The following is a 16,228-nucleotide window of genomic DNA, read 5'->3' on the forward strand; positions in this document are numbered from 1 at the left end:
TTTATTCTATTAATCTCCTGACAACAGTAATTTAAAGACACATTTTTTTACTATTCTATGCAAGGAACTTTTGAAATAAAATATATCATTGAAAAGAGTAAATAAATAAATAAATAAATAAATAAAGACCCCCCACCGCCCAAACATTTTGGATCCACCTGACTCTTTCCTCTTCCTGCTGCCTACGTCTAGCCTGGCATGGCCAGAGAGATTGCAAATACACCTCAGTGTGGAAACAGTGCAATGTCTATGTCAAGGGGGCGTTATCAACAGGCACAGACCAAAATGCTTACAACCAATCAGAGCAAAGAAACGTGACCTGTCACTCAAGGAGCTGTCACTGAGCGTGGTGGTGAGAAACATGGCTGCCTGGTCACAAACGATCTCAAATTACAGCTAAACAGTACACTAAAATGTGATTCTGAAAACATTTGAGGTGAGAAATAGGCAATGCAGTAACGGAATCTTGATTCAGATATGATCAGCACTGCCTAGTTTTACAGTTTGATCCGAGTTTCGTGAGCTGGATGTGTTGCACTGGAGACAACTGCAGACTAACAGCACCTACAACCAATCAGAGCAGAGAAACGTGTCTAGAACGGTGACTGTGATTGGCTCGTCTGTTTCTGGAAAAGATATCTCCGAGTAGAGGAGACTGTATACATCCAAGGAGGAGACGCACCGCATCTGCTGCAGGTAAGACAGGTGACGAAGTCTGAATCACACATATCACCGCGAAACTTTAAGACTAAATACTACTATGAGCTTTTCATGCTATTTTAAATGACTAGTCTCTGTTTTTACAGAGATGATCTGTGGCTGAGTTGTTCAGGGAATATTTTACCTCAGTAGTATACTGATTTAACAAATTGCCATCATGTGGAGATGTTAAGGGGTTAACACTTCGTATTGAGTCCCCTGTTGCACTGTTTACACAGAGGACACCAGTCAAGGAACAACAGTCATACAGTTTGGAGGATACAAGAGATTTTTTTTTTCTGTGTAAAACGGACTTGGCAGGAAATTAGGACCACTGTTTGTATTTAGAAGTATAGATGAACTGTCCTCATAAACCTGCGAGGTTACTCACACTGAAGACTGTGTATTTGTATTTAGAAGTATAGATGAACTGTCCTCATAAACCTGCGAGGTTACTCACACTGAGGACTGTGTGTTTGTATTTTATTGGTCTGTATGCTAGTAAATCCTCACATTCTTTAGTTGATAAATCACAGTATCACCTGTGTTATCTACCATTCTCTAAATAGATAGTTGTGTTACAAGCTTAAAACATCAGCATGTACTTCCTTGGTGTGCTTAATAATGTTCAGTGATTTAAGTTTTTCATTTTTTCCCCACAAGATTTCACCTGAGACAGACCCTCAGCTGAGACCGAATGGTGGCATTCAACAGGTGACTTATTACATTATAAGTTTTAGAATAGACAAGGCTTTTTTTCTAAGATGAGATGTACTTTAATGTGGCCATAGGGACATTTGTTTTGAAGTTTGTTCTGAAGGTCCACAGAGGGTAAAAAAATACATTCTCTAGAGAGCAACACATACGACATGTTCTGTCATCTTATGTTCTTGTCGTGTCAGCGTCTGATGATTTTGAGTTCAATCTTTTAGGATGGATGCATACTCGAGTTAAGAAACATTTTTTTGAACTTTGCTCACATTTTTTCACTTGGTTACAGAAGAACCCCTGCAAGGCTTGGTTAACAAATGTTACTTTTTTTCCAATTTATGAATATAATGAAATGCTGCCTAAGTTAAACACTTAATTTGCGTTGAATTATTGCATACTAAATGTTGCTTCATATTTCACAGGGGACTCCAGACAAGGAAGGCCAAGGCCAGGCCAGCTCTACGGCAGAGGATGCAATGGGGAAGGTAAATGTCTGTGAGGTGTGCCTCTGACCCGTGGAAATAACTTTAGTATTTGGCAAAATAGAATTAAAATGTATTTATTGAGTAGATTTAATCTGTGATAAATACCTACAGACCCATCAGTTTTATTATCTGTGTTTAAAACCAGCTGTGTAAAACGGACTTGGCAGGAAATTAGGACCAATGTTTGTGTTTATAAGTATTCATGTAAGGTCCTCATAAACCTGCGAGGTTACTCACACTAAGGACTGTGTATTTGTATTTAGAAGTATAGATGAACTGTCCTCATAAACCTGCGAGGTTACTCACACTGAAGACTGTGTGTTTGTATTTAGAAGTATAGATGTAAGGTCCTCATAAACCTGCAAGGTTACACACACTGAGGACTGTGTATTTGTATTTAGAAGTATAGATGTAAGGTCCTCATAAACCTGCAAGGTTACACACACAGAAGACTGTGTATTTGTATTTAGAAGTATAGATGTACGGTCCTCATAAACCTGCAAGGTTACACACACAGAAGACTGTGTATTTGTATTTAGAAGTATAGATGTACGGTCCTCATAAACCTGCGAGGTTACTCACACTGAGGACTGTGTGTTTGTATTTAGAAGTATAGATGTACGGTCCTCATAAACCTGCAAGGTTACACACACAGAAGACTGTGTATTTGTATTTAGAAGTATAGATGTACGGTCCTCATAAACCTGCAAGGTTACACACACTGAAGACTGTGTGTTTGTATTTTATTGGTCTGTATGCTAGTAAATCCTCACATTCTTTAGTTGATAACTCACAGTATCACCTGTGTTATCTACCATTCTCTAAATACATAGTTGTGTTACAAGCTTAAAACATCAGCATGTACTTCCTTGGTGTGCTTAATAATGTTCAGTGATTTAAGTCTTTCATTTTTTCCCCCACAAGATTTCACCTGAGACAGACCCTCAGCTGAGACCCAATGGTGGCATTCAACAGGTGACTTATTACATTTTAAGTTTTAGAATAGACAAGGCTTTTTTTCTAAGATAAGATGTACTTTAATGTGGCCATAGGGACATTTGTTTTGAAGTTTGTTCTGAAGGTCCACAGAGGGTAAAAAAATACATTCTCTAGAGAGCAACACATACGACATGTTCTGTCATCTTATGTTCTTGTCGTGTCCTCCTGAAATCCTAAAATTTTATATATTTAAAGTTTAACATAAAAAAAATCATTTTGATTTAAAATTGGCTTAACTCTGTTTTTCTTACTTGTCTGAAGTGGTGGAGATCTTAAATTTGACATCACATATTCTTGTCTACCAATCAAAGACTTAACAAAACTACAGAAGTCTGACAAGTGAAATTACTGAAACTGCTCACACTTTGACATAAATTGATGCATTTATTTAGGACTGTACCCTTGTTAGTATGATATAGTAAGAAAAAGACTGTAGGTTTCAGTGCTGTTTAAATCACATTTACATGTCAGAGCATCTGTATATCTAATAATGTGATGAACTTCCAGGTCAACAATGTTTTTGTAAAGTGCATTAATGAGGGGATTTAAGTCCAGTTCTTTAGATTTGGTTTAAAGTAGGCAAGGCTTTGTAAATATAGCGCTGTATGTCCATGAACAACTTTATCATATTTTGGAGCTGCAATGATGTCACACTTTATAAAATGTTAACATAGAACAATTCAGACACACACCCACCCTATATTGTTGTACAAGCCCTTTACCACAAGCTAACAGCCGGTTAATGATGGACAAATCACCAATCCTGTTTGTGACATTCATGGACAGGATTTCAAGGCGCAGCCGGGGGGAGTGTCCAAAACATACGGCCGCAGATCAGATGATACGACCACAAAGTCGATCATCGATCTTTGGCCTAGGGTGTTCTGGTACCAAGTACACTTATGAACATTCCTATGTTCGAACATGGTGTTTGTTATGGACAATCCATGACTAGCACAGAAGTCCAATAACAAAGCACCATTCGGGTTCAGATCAGGCAGGCCGTTCCTCCCAATCACTCCCCTCCAGGTTTCTCCGTCGTTGCCCATGGGAGCATTGAAGTCCCCCAGTAGAACTATAGAGTCCCCAGGCGACACCCGTTCTAGGACGCCACCCAGAGACTCCAAGAAGGCCGAGTACTCTGAACTGCTGTTAGGCGCATAGGCACAAACAACAGACAGAGACTTTCCCAGAGCGACACGAAGCCTCATCGAGGCGACCCTCTCGGTCCCCGGGGTAAACTCCAACACTGTGGCGCTCAGCCGTGGGCTTGTGAGTATTTCCACACCCGTCCGGCACCTCTCACCCTGGGCAACTCCAGAAAAGGCAAGAGTCCAGCCCCTCTCCAGGAGTTTGGTTCCAGAGCTGGTGCTACGCGTGGAGGTGAGCCCAACTATATCTAGCTGGTATTGCTCCACCTCCCGCACCAGCTCCGGCTCCTTCCCCGCCGGAGAGGTGACATTCCACGTACCAAACGCCAGTCTGTGCTGCCAGGGGTCGGCGCGCCTAGGTCCCCGCCTTTGCCTGCCACCCGGCTTACATTGCACCCGACCCCGAAAGCCATCCCTGCTGGTGGTGGGTCCACAGGGTTGCTCCGTGTAGCTTCTTCGGGCTTGGCCCGGCCAGGCCCCATGGGCAAAAGCGAGGTTGATTATCATGGTACTACCACAGAGAATACAGCTCTTTGAGTTAAACGTGAGTCACAAAACACCACAAAGGAAAGGACAAACCAAATCCCTGCAAAGCAAAATAAAGGATAATTGAATCTGCAATTTTAACTGTACGTCTGTTTGAGATGCTGAAGAGATATTGCCAGAGATTGTTCCTCTATAAAGAAAGTGTAGAACAGTTTGGGATTATGAAATGTTTGAACATATGAAACCAAACCATTCATATTGAGTTTTGTTTTTCATGCTGCAGGATTGGAGACAGCTAGCTGTCCTGTTGAGGAACCTCCAGGCAGCTCAGACGGTATGACCATCAACCTCAGTTCAGCAGCCCAGTGATGTTTGAATATTATGACTCAGCAATCACAGCTTAAAATTCAATTTATGTGCGGAGGTTGTTTTGCAAAGCTTACAGGTTTTTTTTAACATGAGATATTTTGACACTATATATTGTAATGTGACAACTTTGGACATTTAACATAATTACTAATGCTGTTTAAAATAATTGTTGAGATATTGGCCCAGGTGAAATGATCAAATGACCATTCATATTGAGTTTTGTTTTTCATGCTGCAGGATTGGAGACAGCTAGCTGTCCTGTCGAGGAACCTCCAGGCAGCTCAGACGGTATGACCATCAACCTCAGTTCAGCAGCCCAGTGATGTTTGAATATTACATGTGGTCATGTAGACTACACACTGCTGCTGTTTGTTAGGGTGTATTCAATGTGTACTTCTCCATTCACAGATTGTGACTCTGCCCTAGAAGGGACATCTCAAAGTATAACAAGAATTAAACATTTTGAACTGCAGAGCTATGGTTAAAGATATGTAAATGTTGACAACAACACATTTTGAAACTTAAACAAGTTCCATTAGTCATCATCTTGTAAGCAATATTTTGCAGTATCTATGAAGTGTTGTGATCTTCCTTTCTTGATGGTTTTATATATATATGCTCATTAGCTGTAGGATGCTCTGAAGCTGTTAAAAAATACAGTTTAGATGGTTTGGAGATGTAGATTTATAACATCCTGTAAATGACATAGCAGTTAAGATGACAATTAAATGGTAACCTTAATGTCAGGATTTAAGATATTTTACTAGTTTCTCCCCTCTTTTCAGCAATCAGCAAAAAGACTGTTGGGAAGTCCAAAGTGCCCAAAAGAAGAGAAGCACAGGAACCACTAGGTAAAAGCACAAACACAAAGGAGACTACAACCGAATCATGTTGATCGATTTTTCTCGTTTTTCACTGTTTTTTGCATTGCTTATTGGCAGTATAAAAGCAGCATAAAGACAAAACAAAATATATAGTTAATACTGAAATGGGACATGTAGCCTCCCCGGCTGAATGATGGTCTGACTCACCAACGGATGGTTCACAAATCTTAAATTTTTTATAATGTAGCTCCAAAGAGCATGCTGTGACCATTGTGTGAACACACCGTCAGAGCTACGGAGAAGACGAAACAAAATAACAGATTACCATTTTAAACTTGACGAAATGACAAGCTTTGATAGAGTGCTAAATATAAGCATATTTATCTGTAAATGAAATTATTAGCTTCCTTTTAAACTAACATTATCAGCCAGGTGCTAAAACAAAGAATACAATTTCGACACACTCCGTTTGGGAGACATTTGTGTGGTTTCAAGTTCGTCTATTTTGTCCTTTTTTTACCGAAAGTCTGCCTCTACGATGTAAATAAACATAAATAAAAGCACTCATCTTAATAATGTAACTTACAGGAATTTACATAATGAACAAATATGAAAACAAGATTATGCAAGGACCATGGTGAAGGTCATTTACAGGACATCAACCTGCCTTGTTTTCAACTCAGGAAATGCTAATCATAAACTGAAACATTATATGCTCTTAATCATACCCACTTCAAACAAATATTCTTCTGTTGTTATATTAGAGTGATGTAGAGCTAGAACCTAAACTAAACAGTACTTTATGATATAAGCTGACAATGCAGATGAAGGCACTGTAAACCTAGAATATATTCTTTTTATGGCAGCTAACCGTTACGAGATTATTGGCCCAGAACAAATAAATCAGCCTTTTGAGGCCTCAGAAAGTAGGTATGTTACTGTAGGCCCCAGTACTGAACAGTCTTTCAGAGGGAGAACAGTGAGCTGGAATACACAGGTGCTACCTGAACAGCTCACAGAAATGTATTGTGTTATCCAGTGATGCTGCAACTCTTCCAAAACACTGCTTAAATACACTGACTCTCTTTGTCTTGATTAAATAAAACAAATGTTATTGTCCAAGGCACAGTTTCACACATACACACATGCCTATTTTTCTTCAGGCTGATTGGCATTTAATAGAGACTAATCAAACCATTATCATCTGATCGTTATAGGTTGCAGATCAATAAGAGCACACTTAGTTTTAACAGATATAACGCAAAAAACATTTTATGTTACCTTTACAAATACAGGAACAATGAGCTCTATGCAGTTAGGTGTGCATAGTTAGATGTGTTATCACATTTTAAATATGGGAAGGGAGAGCATTGGTATCTGATCTGCACCTTGAATCCAGTGCCATGATCTGGGATATCAGAATATGTATCAGGAGATACATTTTTTTATTTACATTTCTTTGAAATTGTAATTTTAGTATTTCACAAACAAATGTAAAGTCAATGAATCTCTTTTCCTCTTTTATAGAGTTACTTGAAGAAGCTGCTGAAAGGGACAATCCTCGGAGGAAACAAAAACAACAGTGGTCTCTAAAAGAGGTCTCAGCGGTGATGAGACACTTTAAGAACCTTCCTAAAAAAGAGAGTGAAGTCCAACTCCCTTTGTGTTTGTTGTTCTCAGCCCTCTGATGATGGCTGCTGTGCGGCCAAACAGGGAACTGACTGTCACTGTTTTCAAAACAGAAATAATTAAACATGGCTTCTTCTTTACTGAGTATGCTGTGATATGTTCTCTTGTCTATTTAAAGATCATACTCAATGTAGAAAAACAGTCATATGACACATAACACTATATAAAAATCACTACACATACAGGTTTGGTTATATTGTCTGTTACAGTAAACCAGCTCTGCATTACAGACATACCTCATGTATGGGGATATACTTTGTGTTTTATAGAACAGGCAGTCCTCATATATCGGGTGTGTCCTTTTAAAGCACAATGTCTTCACTGTAGTGTGTGTGTTTTCCCGTTCCATTAATTCATGTTTGACCCTTTAATACACTTCAGTGCCGTTTTTGTGTGTTGTATAGCCACTGTCCTCACAAATGGTGTTAGTCCTTATAATAACACTTTATGTCATGGGTGGGGCTTATTATCAAATTAATTATTGTCCACATAATGATGCATATTGTCAGGTTGTTATATTTCCAGTTGTGTTGTGTGTATTCAAACTCCGAAGTGAGATCTGTGTTGTTGGGCTCAAAAAAGAATTTTTGATACCACCCACATCTCTGTGGGGCAGCTGGAAAGGGGTGCTCCCCTAATACACCACCAGACTGGTTTGGAGAGATGTGTCCTTGTAATACATATAGGCGGGTATGTGTGTGTGTGTGTGTGTGTGTGTGTGTGTGTGTGTCTAACTCAGCCAAAACCCATTATTATTCATAATATTCAAAATAATGGACATAATTACATACATCTGTAGATAAGTGTGTCCTAAATGTCACTCATCTTAGCTCATTATTCCTAGCATGGACAGTACATTTAGGCTTTAACTGATATTAAATCATATATGATAGATTATCAGATTATTATCACATTAACGTAATACAGTTTTAATGTTGTCAATAGATTCTGTGAATATTTGTTAGAGCTACTTTTAGGCAGTTTAAGCTTACTAGTATGTTTTAAAGGCTGGTGAATTTCAAATATGAATCTTTATCAACAAAGTTACCGTCAACAACAACCGGTTTAGAAATGTGCAAAAGTAAAGTATACAATATTGCCTTTTCTTCTCAAAGATCACTGGAGGATTGAACCAAGATGGCAAAAAATAACGGATGCAGGTTTTATCCTTAGAAATAAGAAAATACATGCTTGTAGAGACTCCTTTTAAAAAGGTTAGAAGAAGAGAAGTTGAGGGGAAAAAAAGAATCTATAAGAGGACGTATATCAAGTCAGAAAAATGTTTCCTCAAGTGGGTTCAGTATATGATTTTCTAAATGTGTAAGTGAAAGGATGAGATGGAGGCACATTCATATTGACTTCTATGTGGGAGTTTTACTTTGTACTTTCTCTCAGAATTGCATCCTTTCTATTTTCATGTGTGCAATATATCTGAGACAGGTGCGCACTGATGTTTTACTTCAAAATAAACCAAACAGATGTAGAAAGACTACACTTATATGAAACCCTCTTACATAAAGCTTCAGAGGGATAAAGTTCTCTACAGTTCTGCTTTCATTTACTAATTGTTGAATACATACACAAGAATGTTTGCACATGCACACCAACAGCACTGGCCTGCTCATCACAACTGAACACTGTCAATGGCCATAGGCATAAAACTGTGAAGCTGAAGATACCCCTCAGGCATTATTTCTGGACTCTGCACTCTCGTGTAAAGTCTAGATCTGCTGTGGAGGTCCAGTGTTGTGATGTAAAGCGTGGGAAGAGTCCATACTGGAAGGAGGTTATGGTGGCTGGATGGGTCAAACTACTAGTTGACTTTTAATTATTTTTCAAAATGACTCCTTTCAAGTTATGTAACATACAACCTTATACCAATTACACATTGAAGTACTCATTTAAACCCAGAGCAGGATCGTTGGATATGGCTAACAGAGGAGATTCAGTATTTAAAACCAGGACAAATAATAATCTCTTTAGAACATTAACCATGAGTTTAAAATGTTAAGTGTTTCTCAGTAGGTTTTAATTATGAAGTCTTCCTCTCTGCTGCATGCCCTCCAACCTCCACATGACTCAGACTGTCATCCAAACCTGGAGTCACTTAACTTTAAAGTACTGGAAAGCCTTCAATTTTGACTCTGTGTATTATATTTACACACACTGGCATTGAAAATTGTCTCTTTACATCTCACATTGTACCTTCATCATATTCTAAGCTTTTTGCATTTTAATATCATCACACGTAAACATTCCTGCTACTGTACAACTCCAGGACAACTATTGAACATGTCATATTTCATTGTTTTTTTCTAGCCCATTTTTTATTGTTTACTTTTTTGTTCTTATTTTTATTAAGGATCCTTGGCGGTGGGACTACTGTCATGCATGTGATTTCTACTTTTAGTGATCCATCCATAAGGCCAGTGTTTTTGCACCAAAAACAGCACTACAAACTCCTTAGTTGGGTTAACCTACTTGGCATTCAACATGATTCTGATTCTGATGTTGCAGTATTTATTTTTTCTAGCATGACTTGTGGAGTCCTGCACGTGCAAACTAATGCATGGAGTGGAAGTTGTTGTTAAGGATACTTTTATAAATGAGCAGTAGGAGCTGTGGCCTGACCTTTAATCCTGTAATTAGATGATAATCTACTCCACCGCTTGAAACAAAGCCAGCCTAATCAACCTATGATAAAGTAAAGAAGGAGTATCATGTTACATAAAACAGAGATGCCTCTAAAAAGTACAATTACACTGGAAGTACACCGAGATGTAGATGTACCATTTTCCACTGTTCAAATAAATGTTAAGACACAGGCCAGTAGTTATTATTATGCTCTTGTTTTTTTAATTTACATTATAATATAATTCGAATCCTACTCTCAGTTCAGTTCCTCAGACTTGTTCCAAACTTTGTAGCAGCCCAGTAAAATGTCCTACTTCTAAACATATGGTGTGTTCAGAAAGATAAAAAAAAAAGAGGACAGAGTATGTCATTTTAAAACCTCTCCAACCAAATTGGTCTCATCACTTACTGCAGATTCAGCTTACAGAAGTGCTAAGATATGATTTAAGTTTCTAAAGGTCGTAGAGTTTGATCTTAGCTCTCCGACAGATGTGATCAGGTCGTGTACTCCGCTCTAGCTTACGTCTGACCCAGAAAATTGGACTGAGAATATTCATGTGTGTGTCCTCGGAGGATTCAGAGGCTCTCTTTCATGACCGTCATCCGACCCTTCCTGTAGCACACATGGGCAAACTGCCACACCATACTGTAAAAATGCTACCAGATGGCCTCCATATCCTCTTACTGGCTGACTCTGTGGTTATGGGTTAACCGGGTGACGCCCACTCTTCAGTGTTTTCAATGCGCTTGTAGCTGCTGCTGTTTGAGCTCACAGAAACACAGCAGCTTCAACATTCTCTGATGAAAACAGTCAATAGCAAAAGGAAGGAGATTTTACATTTGGCAGCATATATTTATTTCAGAAAGCATGCGGCAGCTTTTCTGCAAGCAAGCAAGCACTAGTTTGTAATTTTTAGAAAGAGTAATTTTTCCATAATGTATTTATTCCACTGGGACACACTGCAGGCTCTACATCTCTTCTAGCCCTGGTTCCTGCTTCTCATGTCTTAGCGTCATATTTAAGTCACAGAGCTAAGCATCTAATTTCCTGAAAATAAATACCTGTAAGTCTTTAATAAAGCCCAGATGGTCATTTGAAAACACGTCCTGCTGTTCTGATGATATTTCCTAAATCCTAAATCTCTTATTACCACCTGGATGTAAAAATGTTCCATCTGTTGCTTTTAAAACCATCTCGCAATAACTGCAACTGAATATACTAATGCAGCCAGAACTCACATATGTTTTCCTTTTATTTATTTATATATTTATTAATTGTTTTGGTAAAGACAATGAAAAAACTATCAAATAACATTTTAAGACATTTGCCAAAAGACAGGTGATAAAAGTTTTACTTGGGGAGCAGGTTTTGCAAATTGGATGCATATATGTGATTTATGTTACCTCTTTCATTAGATGGATAGACTGAGGTAAGACTTGAGAAAGTTTTAAGTTTTATTTTGTTTTCAAGTGAAGGATAAATTGACTATCTAGAGTGATAGGGAGTTCTTGAGGAGTTTGAGAACACCTCCAGAACCTTAAACATTATGGATGTTTAAAATATTTGTGGGTATTTTAGACCATCTGAGGATAAAGACCCAAAATACTTTAATTTGAAAGTCTTTTAAAAGAAAAATATAATGACATAAAAAGTAAAAATTGAAGTTGATTCAAATACATATTTTAAATCGTTAACCATAGGCTTAATGTCCCCCTTTGGATGCAGAGATGAACTAATGGATGGATTGATGAAATGACGAAATGGTAAATGACCAGACGGATGGATGACTAAGTGAAGAATGGACATGTAATTTGATGAAAAGATGAACAGATGGATAGATTGATGGGTTAATAGCTTAATGGATGGATGGATGAATGAATGGATGACTAAGAGAAGAATGGACGGGTAATTGGATGAAATAAACAGATGGAAAGATTGACGGGTTAATGGATGGATGGATGGACAAATGGACGGTATGATGGATGTATGAATGGATGGATGGATTTATGTATGGATGGATGTATGGATGTACTGTATGTGTAGATGGATGGATGGATGGGACGGACGGATGGATGGATGGATGGATGGATGGATGGATGGATGGATGGATGGATGGATGGATGGATGGATGGATGGATGGATGGATGGATGGATGGATGAAAAGATGGATGAATGCATGGACAGTATGATGGATGGATGGACTGCTAGATGGACATATGATGGATGGATGGATGGACGGATGGATGGATGAACAGATGGATGGATGGATGGATGGATGAACAGATGGATGGATGGATGGATGGATGGATGGATGGATGGATGGATGGATGGATGGATGGATGGATGGATGAACAGATGGATGAACAGATGGATGGATGAATGGATGGATGAACAGATGGACGGATGGATGGATGAATGGATGAACAGATGGATGGATGGAGGGATCATCCACCTAGTATTCAAAGTCTCTTTTATTGAGTGGTTTCATAAGATTTGGTTGACAGTGTGTTACATCAGTTCAGCTGTGCTTTATCCTAATTGATGCAAGGACACACTTGCTTTCACTGTCTCCAATTCAACCCGGCTCGCTTCAGATCTGTTAGAATTGTTAAGAGAAAACACGAAACCTGAAAACGAGTTTGTCATAGAAATAACCACAAACAGAACCATCGTCAGGGAGGATTCATTGACACGAAATACGTAAATACCTGATCAAAATTAAGTTTGACAAGTTAATAGGAAAGCCTTTTTGTATTGTGTGCGTATTTGATGAAGGAATATGTTGGACTACATAACATGCAAAGCTGCTGGACCTTGACAGAGAACAAGGGATGGATTTTCATACCCTTATTTTCTCATATCTTAGTTTCTCTTTTTCAATAACTCATGTCTTTGCATCATGTTTAGACTAAGGGTTATGAATAATTAGACATACTTTGGAAGCCTTTCTGATTTGACTGGCAGGTGGGTACGCTGCAGCCAGAAACCAAGACTCATTCAGTTCCAAGAGTGGTTACCGTCAGTACTTGATCATCATTGCAGGGCTTCAAAACACCTCTTCAGAAACCATTGGGTGAGGTCATCAAGAGTACGTCTATGTTTTATACAGCATATCGTAGTTCCACATGCCAAGATCACTTCCAGGAGATATATGCAGAGATTGGACACATCGATCTGATTACATTGCTTGTTTATAATAGTGTATACAGACTGTCTTCAAGATTTAAAAGAGAAACAAATCTAGTGGGAATGCAGTCTGAACAAAGCCTCAGAGTATCATTGAAGGTGTGTTGGACCCCAGGAAGAATAGTGAAGGATTATGCTGGTGCTAATGGGGATCCTAATAAAGATAGAGAGAAAAAGAGGCACGATTTGACCGATGGTGCCCTACACATTCCATTTTAATCATGATGAATCAGTTATTGAAACACATAACTGTCTCCCTCTGCATTTCACAAATGAGAAGGTGATCCTCTATGTTTTCATCCACTCACTTAGCTCTGCATTTCAAAAACCTGGATGGAGGGAGGACCATCAGAACACACACACAACAAATCAGTGCCTAGAATTAGATAAGTGCAAGACAGGAGGATGTGTAACAGCGAGGGAGACGGCGGGATGAAAGAGCAAATCAAGGCAAGAGAGAGGTGAATAACAAAGCCCTGCCAAGCTTTCCTGTTGTGGAGAGAAAAAAAACTCCTCACCTCAAGGTTACAAGCAGCGGAGCTGTGTGTGGCAAATGAAATACTCAAGGTAGACATAAGTCTCATTAAGGCCCATAAAGGACATCCCTAATAAAATCCTCAGCCCTGACATGCAGGAGCTCTCCAGTGATGGCTGATTAATTGCTGGTGCAAATGAAAGCATGAGAGATAGCTGGGGTTCTGTGGCGGTAATTTATCCTCTCCTGTCCTGTCCTGTCTCGTCCCTTGCAGCCCGGGGGAGATCGCCCGGGAAGACAGGAGACGGAGAGGAGTGGGTGGCTGGTTTGGTGGAGGAAGAGGAGCATGTTTCAGTGGCCGGTGAGATCATTTGTTTAGATTGTTTCAGTTATAACAAGCTGTATGGGTTGACATCTGGGAGGAAAAAGCTCCCCGAGTGGGTCACACTGGTAATGATGACTGCTACATGGTCTGTGAGGAAATATGGTGGCTGCAGAGATGACCCAAAATATATTCTCGGCGGTCATACATCAAGGAAAGACTGTGCTACTTTGTGATGTCTCCCGCTGTAATCCATCAATAAAATAATATCAGTCTGGGTTTATATTTCATCATTTCATCATCTCCCTTTTGTCAGATTTCTGTTTGTGATTAATAGACAGGCATTTGATGCCAGGAGGCCATACTTGTCAAACATATGGCTAATGAGTGAGTAATTACTGCAATAAAATGCTTTGATGCTTTGTCTTTAATCATATCTGAATCAGAATGGAGGGGATTAAAAGATGGTAGGGAGGATTTTAAGAATAGCCAGTGATGTTCAAGGCGGCCACTGCCAAGGTTATGAGACAGACATGGGGGTCCAAGGACAATCTGGGCCGAGATAATACCCAGCTGAGGCCAGACACACACCTGCCCTCACACTGTAATAAGAAGAGGAGAGAAACAAAGGGAAAAAAGAGCAGAAAGGGAAAAAACAAGGGCAAGAACTGACCATCCAGCTGTCCTTATATACTTTATCATGTACGTGTGTGTCTTAACCTGCTCACAATAACCTGGTTTAATTCTCAGCTCAAGTACAACAAAAATAAAGTGTGTAATAAAAAAGTCTGGCATCTCTTTTCCTGTTACTACCAAGATGCACTGTTACTACTGAGATGATCATTTCTGTTCCCAGTGTTCAAACCTGGCAAAACAACATTTCACTGTTTGTTTTAACTGGTAGACTGTGATTTCTTTAGTCATAGCACCTCTAACAGAGATACATATTGTGTTCACTGGTTTGTTTTACTGCTAGAGTCAGTGCTGGGATAAAGAAGGGCTATAAACACAGCATAATCTGAATTTCATCTCAAAGTACGAGATCAGCAATAATCTGTTATTGGCAATACATTTCATGGAAAGACCAGAAAAAACATTTATTATTCAGAAATGTTCTAATTGTGTCCTCCTTTCTCTGTCTGCAGTACTGAGCCCCGAGATTCATGTCTTAAAATGTAAAAGAAACAGAAAATAGTAAGACTTCATGAGTAAAAAGTACAGTGATAAAGTGACTAATCTCCTCGTCATTTAAACGGATGTTAAGATTTCTGACTTGCCGCGTCAAGAGGCAAGAAAAAAGTTGGAAGCAAGTCAAAATTGAGCACAATTTATTTAACACTGCTTCATATATGACCACAGAATATGTGAGTGAGGGTAGCCTGTGACACACGATAAGTATGATCCGCCAGTTGTGATTTCTTTACCATCAAGAACATCTATCAATACAATTCTTTCACAGACAACTACCAATCTCTTTTTCTTGTCTTCCAACCAATGCATTTTGCACAGCCATTCTCTGAATACAATAACATGCATGTTACCAGTTTGTCCATTTTGTGCTGTGGTAGAAACATAGCAGTGGAAGATTGCAGCCTTGGTGGAGGGGCACACTCTTTAAAAAGATATAAAAGGCTCATTGTAAATATTTATATATAATTAGATATTCCATTTCTACCCAGTCTGTTCTGCTAAATGACGAACATTACTGCACACTGCACCTTTAAAAGCATTATTTTCATTATTCATATTTGTCGTTTTTTATCCTTATTATATATATATTTTTTTTGTCATCAGACCTGCTGGCTACATTCAAAGTAATTTACGTGTTAAGATATAAGGACTTCGACTGCTACACTTGTGTTTTCACAAGGTTTTAATGGTACAAATAGAACAGATCTACAAGTTTAAGAAGATTGTTTGAATCCTGTCTGAAAAACTTTTATTTGCAAAAGGGAAACAACACTTACTTAGAAATCCATCCATCCATCCATCCATCCATCCATCCATCCATCCATCCATCGTAATGTTTGTAACTATATGTATGTCTCTGAGTATTTTAATGTTCCTTATTATCAATAACTTATATGTACTCTTTTTTCTTATCTTGTTTATTATTTTATTTTATTATTATATAGTATAATGTATTTAACCATGACTATACTGTCTCAATATGTACGACAATTTAACTGTAATTTGA

At 38.7% G+C, this 16,228-nt stretch overlaps 1 protein-coding gene and 1 long non-coding RNA gene across 3 annotated transcripts in view; one reads left to right on the forward strand and one right to left on the reverse strand.

The window, feature by feature from the left end:
• Positions 1-16,228, reverse strand: part of cadm1b (cell adhesion molecule 1b) — a 228,929-nt gene that overhangs the window by 151,391 nt on the left and 61,310 nt on the right. The gene's annotated exons all lie outside the window — the stretch shown is intronic.
• On the forward strand, positions 145-7,498 carry LOC117825523. The gene is made up of 8 exons (XR_004633863.1): positions 145-696; positions 1,363-1,413; positions 1,833-1,895; positions 2,820-2,870; positions 4,815-4,865; positions 5,138-5,188; positions 5,686-5,751; positions 7,252-7,498. It is a non-coding gene; the product is annotated as an uncharacterized LOC117825523 (long non-coding RNA).

This window comes from Notolabrus celidotus, chromosome 14, assembly GCF_009762535.1.
Source record: "Notolabrus celidotus isolate fNotCel1 chromosome 14, fNotCel1.pri, whole genome shotgun sequence".
Classification (NCBI taxonomy): domain Eukaryota; kingdom Metazoa; phylum Chordata; class Actinopteri; order Labriformes; family Labridae; genus Notolabrus; species Notolabrus celidotus.